This window comes from Rattus norvegicus, chromosome 5 (genome assembly GCF_021556685.1).
Source record: "Rattus norvegicus strain SHRSP/BbbUtx chromosome 5, alternate assembly SHRSP_T2T, whole genome shotgun sequence".
In the NCBI taxonomy this organism is placed as follows: Eukaryota; Metazoa; Chordata; class Mammalia; order Rodentia; family Muridae; genus Rattus; species Rattus norvegicus.
Window position 1 is genome coordinate 81083057 of NC_141538.1, and position 10503 is coordinate 81093559.

Genomic DNA, 10503 nt, shown 5'->3' on the forward strand with positions numbered 1-10503 from the left:
TGTTAATTGGATTTGTGGTGTGAGAATGAAGAATGGGGGTCTAGTTGCTCCATTTTTAGACTTTCAACTTCTATTTATCAGTGCTTACTTACTTTTCTTTTTTTTTTAAAGAAGGAAAATGTCTTTTTTTAAAGATTTATTCATTTTTTTATATATAAGTACACTGTAGCTGTCTTCAGATACACCAGAAGAGGGCATCGAATCTCTTTTTTTTTTCTTTTTTTTTTTTTCGGAGCTGGGGACCGAACCCAGGGGCTTGTGCTTGCTAGGCAAGCGCTCTACCACTGAGCTAAATCCCCAACCCCCGCTTACTTACTTTTCAATCTTTACCTTTAGTATATCTGATTTCCAACCTATTAGAAGGTTCTGCAATTCATACACTTACTGTATGTTTGTTTCTGCTGCAACTGTGGGCTGTGTGGAGAGAAATGCTTTTTTTCCAATCTATTTTTCCTTATTTATCTTATGATATTAGGTGTACCTACATCCTGTCCTGATTACTCTGACTGGTTAAAGTTCTGTTCCCTATTCTTATTTTATTTATGGTTTGTGAGGAAGTAGTGAGATAAAAGCTATGTTCAGCTATACGTGAATTCACTATTCCATCCTTTATTCTTGTGACTTCTACCTAGCTCTTCTGCCCATAGCATGGTCTTACAGTCATCACCTTACTTTCCTTATGAAATCTGCATAATTACATAATCAAGAGAGTATTTTACATTGGCATAAATTTAGCATTTCTACAATCTTTTTCATCTCTCCATTTCTCACAGGAAAACTCAATGCCAGATAAAATCAGAGAGGTTTTAGAGAAAGAAGGAAAGGTTTAGTCAGAGAAACTAAGTTTAGCTAAATAACATATTTTAAAAAGTAGAAAGAGAAGATAAATGGTGACAACTAAGGATTGAAAGAATGATTGTGTTCTGATGAAGATTCAAAACATTTCTAGGTGGAACACATTTGAAAGGTTATAAAAGAAATTTATGAAGGACTTGCTTTGAGTTATCAAACTGATAACCCATTTAATGGTTTTCAAAGTCTTCAAGTCAATGCTAGATTTTTTTAAATTTATAGTCACATATAATTGATGCTTTCTTGATTGACATGCTGCATATTTTTTTAGAGCAAAAGGGGTTATTTATAATGCTCTAATTTATGATGTTCAAATCTAAACACAATGCTGCCAGCATGAAAATATTTAAATATCTCTAGCATGGAAATACTATCCAAATCTCCTTTCAAATGAAATGTAGTAAAAAACCAAAGGAAATTAGATTTAGAATTTGTAATAAAAGGAAATTAGTTTTCTATTTTTTTACATATTTTTCTGTATTAAAAAAAGAAAAGTCAATTCATTTGGTGTTCAATCTTTGAACTTCATGACAATCTCACAAACATGGTTTCAATGGGTGCTTTCTTTTCTCATCTCATGCCCAATACCTTAGTTGCCAAGTAATTGATGCTGTGTGTCAAATCATGATGCTGTTTATGCTAAGCAAATACATTGTTGTTGAGCTACATAGAAGTCCCAAATGAACATTTTATGGGAATCATTTGGACTAACTCCTCACATAAATCCTAAAATGTATATATGTAAAATTCATATCTACTTTTCTTTGTTTGCCTTCTGATCACACTCAGAGATATCAGTCCCAACCCTGCTGACATTCATCATCCACAGTGTATCAATAAATTGCAATAGGCTAGATGATGGTCAGTGTTCTTGGTTAGATTTAGAGTCACAGTGGAACTATCCAACATTTACTCAGAATTTTCAAATGTAGTAAAAATAGAGAAAAATGGCAAACATCAACTCTACCATCCAATAAGTTATTACGGAGTCAGCGAAAAAAAGAAAAACCAAACAGGCCTTGAGATGCTTAAGAATGGAGACAATTATAAGGCAAAAAGCTGGCATTGGAATGTAGTGTTTGAGAAGATTTTTATCCCCAACAAAAGGCCTTCTCTTGACTTACTGGTCTGAATGTTTTATTGCAAGTAGGGCATTAGGGTTTGGGACTATGATCACTATTTAGTCATTGTCTGCTCTATAACCTAGAAACACATACTTAGCCTCTGTGTGCCTAGACCTTATTAACTGAAAATAAAGATTAAAATTAAGATAGTCATGATAGATTTTATGTAGAAAAAAATCAATGATTTACTTTCAGGAGAAGGGCATGGCAGTTGGAGTATATTAGGGGGCCAGTAACAATATTTATACAATGTTTACATAGTTAAGAACCTTTTTGGCAAAATAACTAGCATCACAAGCACTGGACCTCTTGAATATCCAAGCATCCTGGATGGGAATTAAGAATTATCTAGAATCCCACCTCCTTCAGTTTCTCTATAATGACATTGCACTTAGAGGATCAGAGTTAATCATCATTCCATCTCAAGCCATCATTGATGTTTTAAATCCTTATAGTGAATGGCTCCTAATCATGGTGTTTCAGACCATGTATGAAACCCAAAGAAATTATCATATTGGTAGTTGGTAAAATCTATACTATTTCTCAATTTGTTAGGCTGAAAATCCCAAGGTTAGGGGACAGACTATCATTGTGTAAGATAAGGGCCTGCTGAATCAGAAACAAGGCCTCTAGTGTCCTCACATGATAGGGAACAAGTATGGAACCCATTTCACAAAGGCAATATCCCTATTCATGAGCCATTCTGCCTTGTCTTCCCGAAAGGTCTCATTTCCTACCTTGTCTACCTTGGAGATCAGGACTTCACCATGTGAACTGGGTGTGTAAACCAAAGTCCCTTGTTATTTCACAGCGGTACAACACTTTCATTGAGTGCGCTTATTTAAATACAGTTTAGAATGTCTATTCTCAAGTGCCCCATTAGGAAGTTTTAGGAGGATCTTCTTCCACTTGCATTATCAAGCATTTAATGAGTTTGATTATACGAAGTTATGCTATCATTTTCCCCATTATCTTAAAACCAGTAATCTGTCTTTACTTAAAATCTAATCATGATGCACTTACATGCTTACGATCAGCTGTTGTGTATTGATTGTATATGGCAGCTCTTGAAGCTGACCAATCTCCGTTCCCAAGCTATCAGTCAATAGACTGTGGAGTTCCACTTGCTTCACTGAGGCAGACTGAACAAAGTGGAAACGCTTCACTAAGTTATTGGTTTTGTCCTCAGTATGACACTCCTTACCAAAAGACTGCTGGTCCAAGGTTTATTTTTATGCCAGATAGATAGTTTGACATATTGCTCCAGTCTCAACCAAGGAGCATCACTCTCCTAGCCTGTGATGGTACCTGAAGACAGACACACAGATTACTACATACCTCCCAAGGAAGAATAAGTACTTATTTTTGTTCTTTAATATTTACTCTCCTGATGCATCTTAGGACTTCTTATTCCTTTACTCTGTCAGCTAAAGAATGGTTCTCAACATCTACTAACATTCACCTATATTATATCAATATGAAGCCTCCTCGACAGTTGTTAGCTCTCACATCACCAAGAAAGAGGGTGTGTCCACACACACAGCAATAGCTTTGCGGCTTTGAAGTGAGATTGAAAAGTGGTCACCAAGTTTCTATCCTTCTGTCTTATTATACCTTGGTATTACCTTTCTTTCTTCATCAAAGAAACTCAGTGAACTGAGACAAATGTATAAATTCAAATAATAACCCCTAGCCTCATCAAGATGTAGGGTATTTTCAGCTCATTGGAGGCTTTCCTCATGCTTCATTGCATTGAACCAGAACTCACTAGAAATTAGGTCTTCTATTTAAATAAGTACCATTACCTTAAATTCAAAATTCCCCTGTGTGGATTCCTGAGTAGAGAAATGGGAGCTCGGTCAGCAAGAATCATCAGTCATTCCATTATTTCTTTTCTTACTATTAACATTTATTGATGGAATGGATACACACAAACACATTTTTAAAGCTCTTATGAGCTATTCTTATTCCAGTTCAATTTTTGTCTGCGTGTTTCTTACCACAACTTGTAATTGTCTGTGTACCTATGGATGTTCACTTAAAATCTATCTCATTACTGGACTTGAGACCATATGGAATTAAGAATCATGATTTTTTTCTCTTAAGTTTTAAATTTTTGACTGTATATTTTTCAGGAATGCAAGACACTTTATTTGTACCTTGAGAACTCTATCAATTGGACTTGATAATTATTATCTGTACAGTGATAATAAATACCTGTATTAGTCAGATTTCTATCAGAACTGATAGAATGAACACACACACAAACATATATATATATATATATATATATATATATATATATATATATATATATATATAAAATTTAGTAAGGAACTTATTGGACTGGCTTACATGCTGTTGTCTGAATAATCCAACAATGCTGTGTACTGACAGAAAGGTCAAGGATCCAGTAGTTGTTGAGTCCATAAACTGGTCTCAGGAGTCCCAGTCCGGTGCTAGATTCCTAGGGAGGTCCTAGAGCTCTGCAAGTTTTCAGTCCACATTGGGATTCTCAAGATGTAGGTGTTAACAACAGCAAAGGAACCTCTCAGGATAGATAAACTGTCCAATGAGCATGTGGGCAAGTAGGTGAAAAGCAAAAGCATCCTTCCTCTGTGTTGTTTTTATGTAGGCTGCCTCCAAAAGGTGTGACCCATATTTAAAACGGGCCTGATGACCTCACATGAGTGGTATTGGAGTGGGTCTCCCACCTCAAATAATCTAACCAAGAAAAGAAATATTCCCATGGGTGTGTCCAGTTGCTTCAGTTTTAGTTACTTTGAGACACCATGAAGTTAGCAATTAAGATTAGCCATCATAACACCTTATTCATTTGTAGAGCACTATCAAGTATCTATTCTAGGTAGGTGAGCTGTATTGAAGGATGTAAGGGTGGAAAAGAATTTGTACTAAAGATAGTGTATTTTATGCTAACTCTACAGCTATATGTGAACAAAACTTTCCTGGTATTATCATCTTTTTTTATTTTTTTTACTAAATGGAGTATTTCTTATTTACATTTCAAATGTTATTCCCTTTCCCGGTTTCTGGGCAAACATCCCCCTAATCCCTCCCCCTCCCCTTCTTATGGGTGTTCCCCTCCACACCCTCCCCCTATTGCCGCCCTCCCTCCAACAATCATATTCACTGGGGGTTCAGTCTTAGCAGGACCCTGGGCTTCCCCTTCCACTGATGATCTTACTAGGATATTCATTGCTACCTATGAGGTCAGAGTCCAGGGTCAGTCCATGTATAGTCTTTAGGTAGTGGCATAGTCCCTGGAAGCTCTGGTTGCTTGGCATTGTTGTTCATAAGGGGCCCCGAGCCTCCTTCAAGCTCTACCAGCTCTTTCTCTGATTCCATCAATGGGGGTCCTATTCTCAGTTCAGTGGTTTGCTGCTGGCATTCGCCTCTGTATTTGCTGCATTCTGGCTGGGTCTCTCAGGAGCGATCTACATCCAGCTCCTGACGGCCTGCACTTCTTTGCTTCATCCATCCTGTCTAATTGGATGGCTGTATATGTATGGGTCACATGTGGGACAGGTCCTGAATGGGTATTCCTTCTGTCTCTGTTTTAATCTCTGCCTCTCTATTCCCTGCCAAGGGTATTCTTGTTCCCCTTTTAAAGAAGGAGAGAAGCATTCACATTTTGATCATCTGTCTTGAGTTTCATGTGTTCTATGCATCTAGGGTAATTCAAGCATTTGGGCTAATAGCCACTTATCAAGGAGTGCATACCATGTGTGTTTTTCTGTGATTGAGTTACCTCACTCAAGATGATATTTTCCAGTTCCAACCATTTGCCTACGAATTTCATAAAGTCATTGTTTTTAATAGCTGAGTAATATTCCATTGTGTAGATGTACCACATTTTCTGTATCCATTCCTCTGTTGAAGGGCATCTGGGTTCTTTCAAGCTTCTGGCTATTATACAAAAGGCCGCTATGAACATAGTGGAGCACGTGTCTTTTTTACATGTTGGGGCATCTTTTGGGTATATGCCCAAGAGAGGTATAGCTGGATCCTCAGGCAGTTCAATGTCCAATTTTCTGAGGAACCTCCAGACTGATTTCCAGAATGGTTTTACCAGTCTGCAATCCCACGAACAATGGAGGAGTGTTCCTCTTTCTCCACATCCTCGCCACCATTTGTTATCACCTGAGTTTTTGATCTTAGCCATTCTCACTGGTGTGAGATGAAATCTCAGGGTTGTTTTGATTTGCATTTCCCATACGACTAAAGATGTTGAACATTTCTTTAGGTGTTTCTCAGCCATTCGGCATTCCTCAGCTGTGAATTCATTGTTTAGTTCTGACCCCATTTTTTAATAGGGTTATTTGTCTCCCTGCAGTCTAACTTCTTGAGTTCTTTGTATATTTTGGATATAAGGGCTCTATCTGTTGTACGATTGGTAAAGATCTTTTCCCAATCTGTTGGTTGCCATTTTGTCCTAACCACAGTGTCCTTTGCCATACAGAAGCTTTGCAGTTTTATGAGATCCCATTTGTCGATTCTTGATCTTAGAGCATAAGCCATTGGTGTTTTGTTCAGGAAATTTTTTCCAATGCCCATGTGTTCGAGATGCTGCCTTAGTTTTTCTTCTATTAGTTTTAGTGTATCTGCTTTGATGTGGAGGTCCTTGATCCACTTGGACTTAAGCTGTGTACAGGGTGATAAGCATGAATCAATTTGCATTCTTCTACATGTAGACCTCCAGTTGAACCAGCACCATTTGCTGAAAATGCTATCTTTTTTCCATTGAATGGTTTTGGCTCCTTTGTCAAAAATCAGGTGCCCATAGGTGTGTGGGTTCATTTCTGGTCTTCAATTCTGTTCCATTGGTCTGTCTGTCGGTCTCTGTACCAATACCATGCAGTTTTTATCACTATTGCTCTGTAATATTGCTTGAGTTCGGGGATAGTGATTCCCCCTGAAGTCCTTTTACTGTTGAGAATAGTTTTAGTTATCCTGGGTTTTTTGTTATTCCAGATGAATTTGCAAATTGTTCTAACTCTTTGAAGAACTGGATTGGTATTTTGATGGAGATTGCATTGAATCTATATGTCGCTTTTGGTAAAATGTCCATTTTTAGTATATTAATCCTGCCAATCCATGAGCATGGGAGATCTTTCCATCTTCTGAGGTCTTCTTCAGTTTCTTTCTTCAGAGTCTTGAAGTTCTTATTGTACAGATCTTTTACTTGCTTGGTTAAAGTCACACCGAGGTACTTTATATTGTTTGGGTCTGTTATGAAGGGTGTCGTTTCCCTGATTTCTTCCTCAGCTTCTTTCTCTTTTGTGTAGAGGAAGTCTACTGATTTATCTGAGTTAATTTTATACCCAGCCACTTTCCTGAAGTTGTTTATCAGACTTAGTAGTTCTCTGGTGGAACTTTTGGGATCACTTAAATATACTATCATATCATCTGCAAATAGTGATATTTTGACTTCTTCTTTTCCGATCTGTATCCCCTTGACCTCCTTTTGTTGTCTGATTGCTCTGGCTAGAACTTCAAGAACTATATTGAATAAGTAGGGAGAGAGTGGGCAGCATTGTTTAGTCCCTGATTTTAGTGGGATTGCTTCAAGTTTCTCTCCATTTAGTTTAATGTTAGCAACTGGTTTGCTTTATATGGCTTTTACTATGTTTAGGTATGGGCCTTGAATTCCTATTCTTTCCAGGACTTTTATCATGAAGGGGTGTTGAATTTTGCCAAAGCTTTCTCAGCATCTAATGAGATGATCATGTGGTTTTGTTCTTTCAGTTTGTTTATATAATGATCACGTTGATGGTTTTCCGTATGTTAAACCATCCCTGCATGCCTGGGATGAAGCCTACTTGATCATGGTGGATGACTGTGTTGATGTGCTCTTGGATTCGGTTTGCCAGAATTTTATTGAGTATTTTTGCGTCGATATTCATAAGGGAAATTGGTCTGAAGTTCTCTTTCCTTGTTGGGTCTTGTGTGAAAACCTGGAATTTTTATGAAAAACATTATTTTTCCATATTGGGGATTAAATCTAGGTCCTTGTGAGAAATCACTCTCTAGTCTGAGCTTTATCCCCAGCCCTAATGAAAGTTTTCAAATTACTCTTTGAAGAATCCCAAGCTTACCACCAAGGAACTAGACTTACTTGCACAGGTTCCTGTTTTCTTGAGTCTGTGCATACTACTTGGGCTGTTCTTATTCACTCTCCCTGAAGAACACCACTCTTCTTCTCCATCGAACTTAGAGACTAGGCCTTGTCTGGGATCTTGATATCCTACTCATAAGAAATGGTAGACACTGAGGGTTGGACCAACCATTTCAGAAATCAAGCCCAAACTTTTTTACTTCAGGGTATTTCATGGCTAATGAACATATATGTCTTCTGATGTTTCAAAATAAGCATGCCCATGAACCTCCCTTTTAAGTACACCTTCCCTTTTGGAGGCAATGGCACAAGCATCATTCCTAGCACTTGTTGCTATTCTGTCTAAGCTCCACCCCCACAGCTACTTGGCAGCAGCCAGGTATACTCTGCCCCACAGTTGCCTAGCAACAGCCATATATAGTAACTGACACTATAAAAGGAGCTGCTTCACCCCCACCTCTTATTCCCTCTTATCCTCTCTTTCCTCTCTTGCTCTTTGTTGTTCTCTGTTCTTGCCCCATAGCCTCCATGTGCCCATGACTGGGCCACCTTTCCATTCTTCCACTCTTCTCTCATTAAACCTTGCCATGTGAACCATGGTGTCTTATTACTTTCTGTCCAGGCATGGGCTGAGATTCAAAACCCTAACACTACTAAAAAGGAATCAAAACTCCCTGACTGACCACCACCACCACCACCACCACTGCCAAAATAAAACAAAACAAAACAAGAAAATATCAAGGGGAAACATGAAGGACTTGAGGAAGAAAGGACAACAGGGAACATGTTCTGGGTGGTGGGGAACTGTCTGTACCCATGGTCCTAGATTGCTGCAGTTCTCTAGCTTTGTATCCTTGTACATGTTTCTCTGCCCAGGTTCCAGCTGCTCCCATTCCTTCTGAAGAAAAGCCACAGACACATCCATGAACCTTACTGACTCCTATCATTCTTATTCAGTCCACAGAGAATTGGACAGTTCGACCATATCAACCCTCGCCGCTTCCCTCTCTTCTTCTTTACAAAGGGATTGGCTGTGTCTCTGGTGTTTAGAATTTCTTCCTTGGCTGTGAATGTTTCTACTATTTCACATCTCATTTCCACAAAGTGTTTGGTATCGAAGGGGGAAGGCTTTAGGTGAACTCCAGCTGCCATGTTGACATGGGACTAGCGAGTTTGTCTGTAACTTCTCTGGGTTGCGGTCCCTTGGCTTATGGCACCATTATCAGGCCATTTTTTATCTTCCACAGAGCCCTGGACTGGAACTGTTACCTAATTTGGTAAGTATTCTCAAGGATATCTTAGCTTGTGAACAATTTGTTTTTTTGTCTCTTAAATTTTTGCCAAGACTAAAAGTGAAAAGCCAGGCACGGTGGTGCACGGGTGCGACTAAAGCAACTGAGGAGGCTTTGGTCAGAGAATGATGTGGACCGTGGCAGGGGTGGGGGAGACAGAGAGACACAGAGAGATTTCAGCATAATTGGTTGGCTCTCTGAACAGCGTTTTGCCATATTGTAGCAAACCACAGCAAGAACTTGATTCAGGATCCTGAGCTTGAACCAAATTTAATCTCTCGATGTAGGGGCCAGAGGATGCTATGGGGTGCTGGGCAAACTTTTGTCTTTATCCATTGGGCCTCTAATGACCAGACGTCCCCCAACCCCTGGCATGTCCCGAACCAGGTTGAGCAGCCATAGCCTTAGAAAGATGTGTCTCTCCTCGATCTATGGGAAAAGATCGTCTATGGATGGAAGAATCGTGCAGCAAGTCTCATGCGTCTATGGTCCTTATAAAACCTCTAAGGCAGGAGCCCTAGAGAGCATTCATCAGGTCTTGGGACTGCTCCAGAGGTGGTGAAACCCTGAGAATCAGCTTAGATTCTGGGACATGAGGAAAGATCATGGGTACAGGACTCAGGAGGTGCCCTCATTCTCTCATATGTTAGCCCTGTGGACACATAGACATACATTTAAGTGCAAGGGTAATCATTTATTGAACTGCAAGAGCAAGAAATTTGTGCGGAATGATCATGGGTGGGGCAAAGAGAAATTTAAGAAAGCTTTTAATTCTCGATGTGTTGTCCTGGGTAACTAGGGAAAATGCTGGAGAGACCAGGATTGCACTTTTCTGTGACACAGGATGGAAATCAGATCGCAGAATTTATCTCAGGATGCTCCATGGACAGGAAATGGTGATGCTGGAGTCCTGGTGAGAAGTCTCCACTCAGCACTGAGTAATCCAGGAAGAAAATGCAGGAACCCATTAAGCACTTCTTGGATTGACTTCTGGACAGAGAGGCACTCTTGTATAGAACAAAGGATGAAGAAATATATCTTGCCCTGCAATCTAATCAACATTATTTGCCAGAAAACGGGGATTAAAGCATAGAATAAA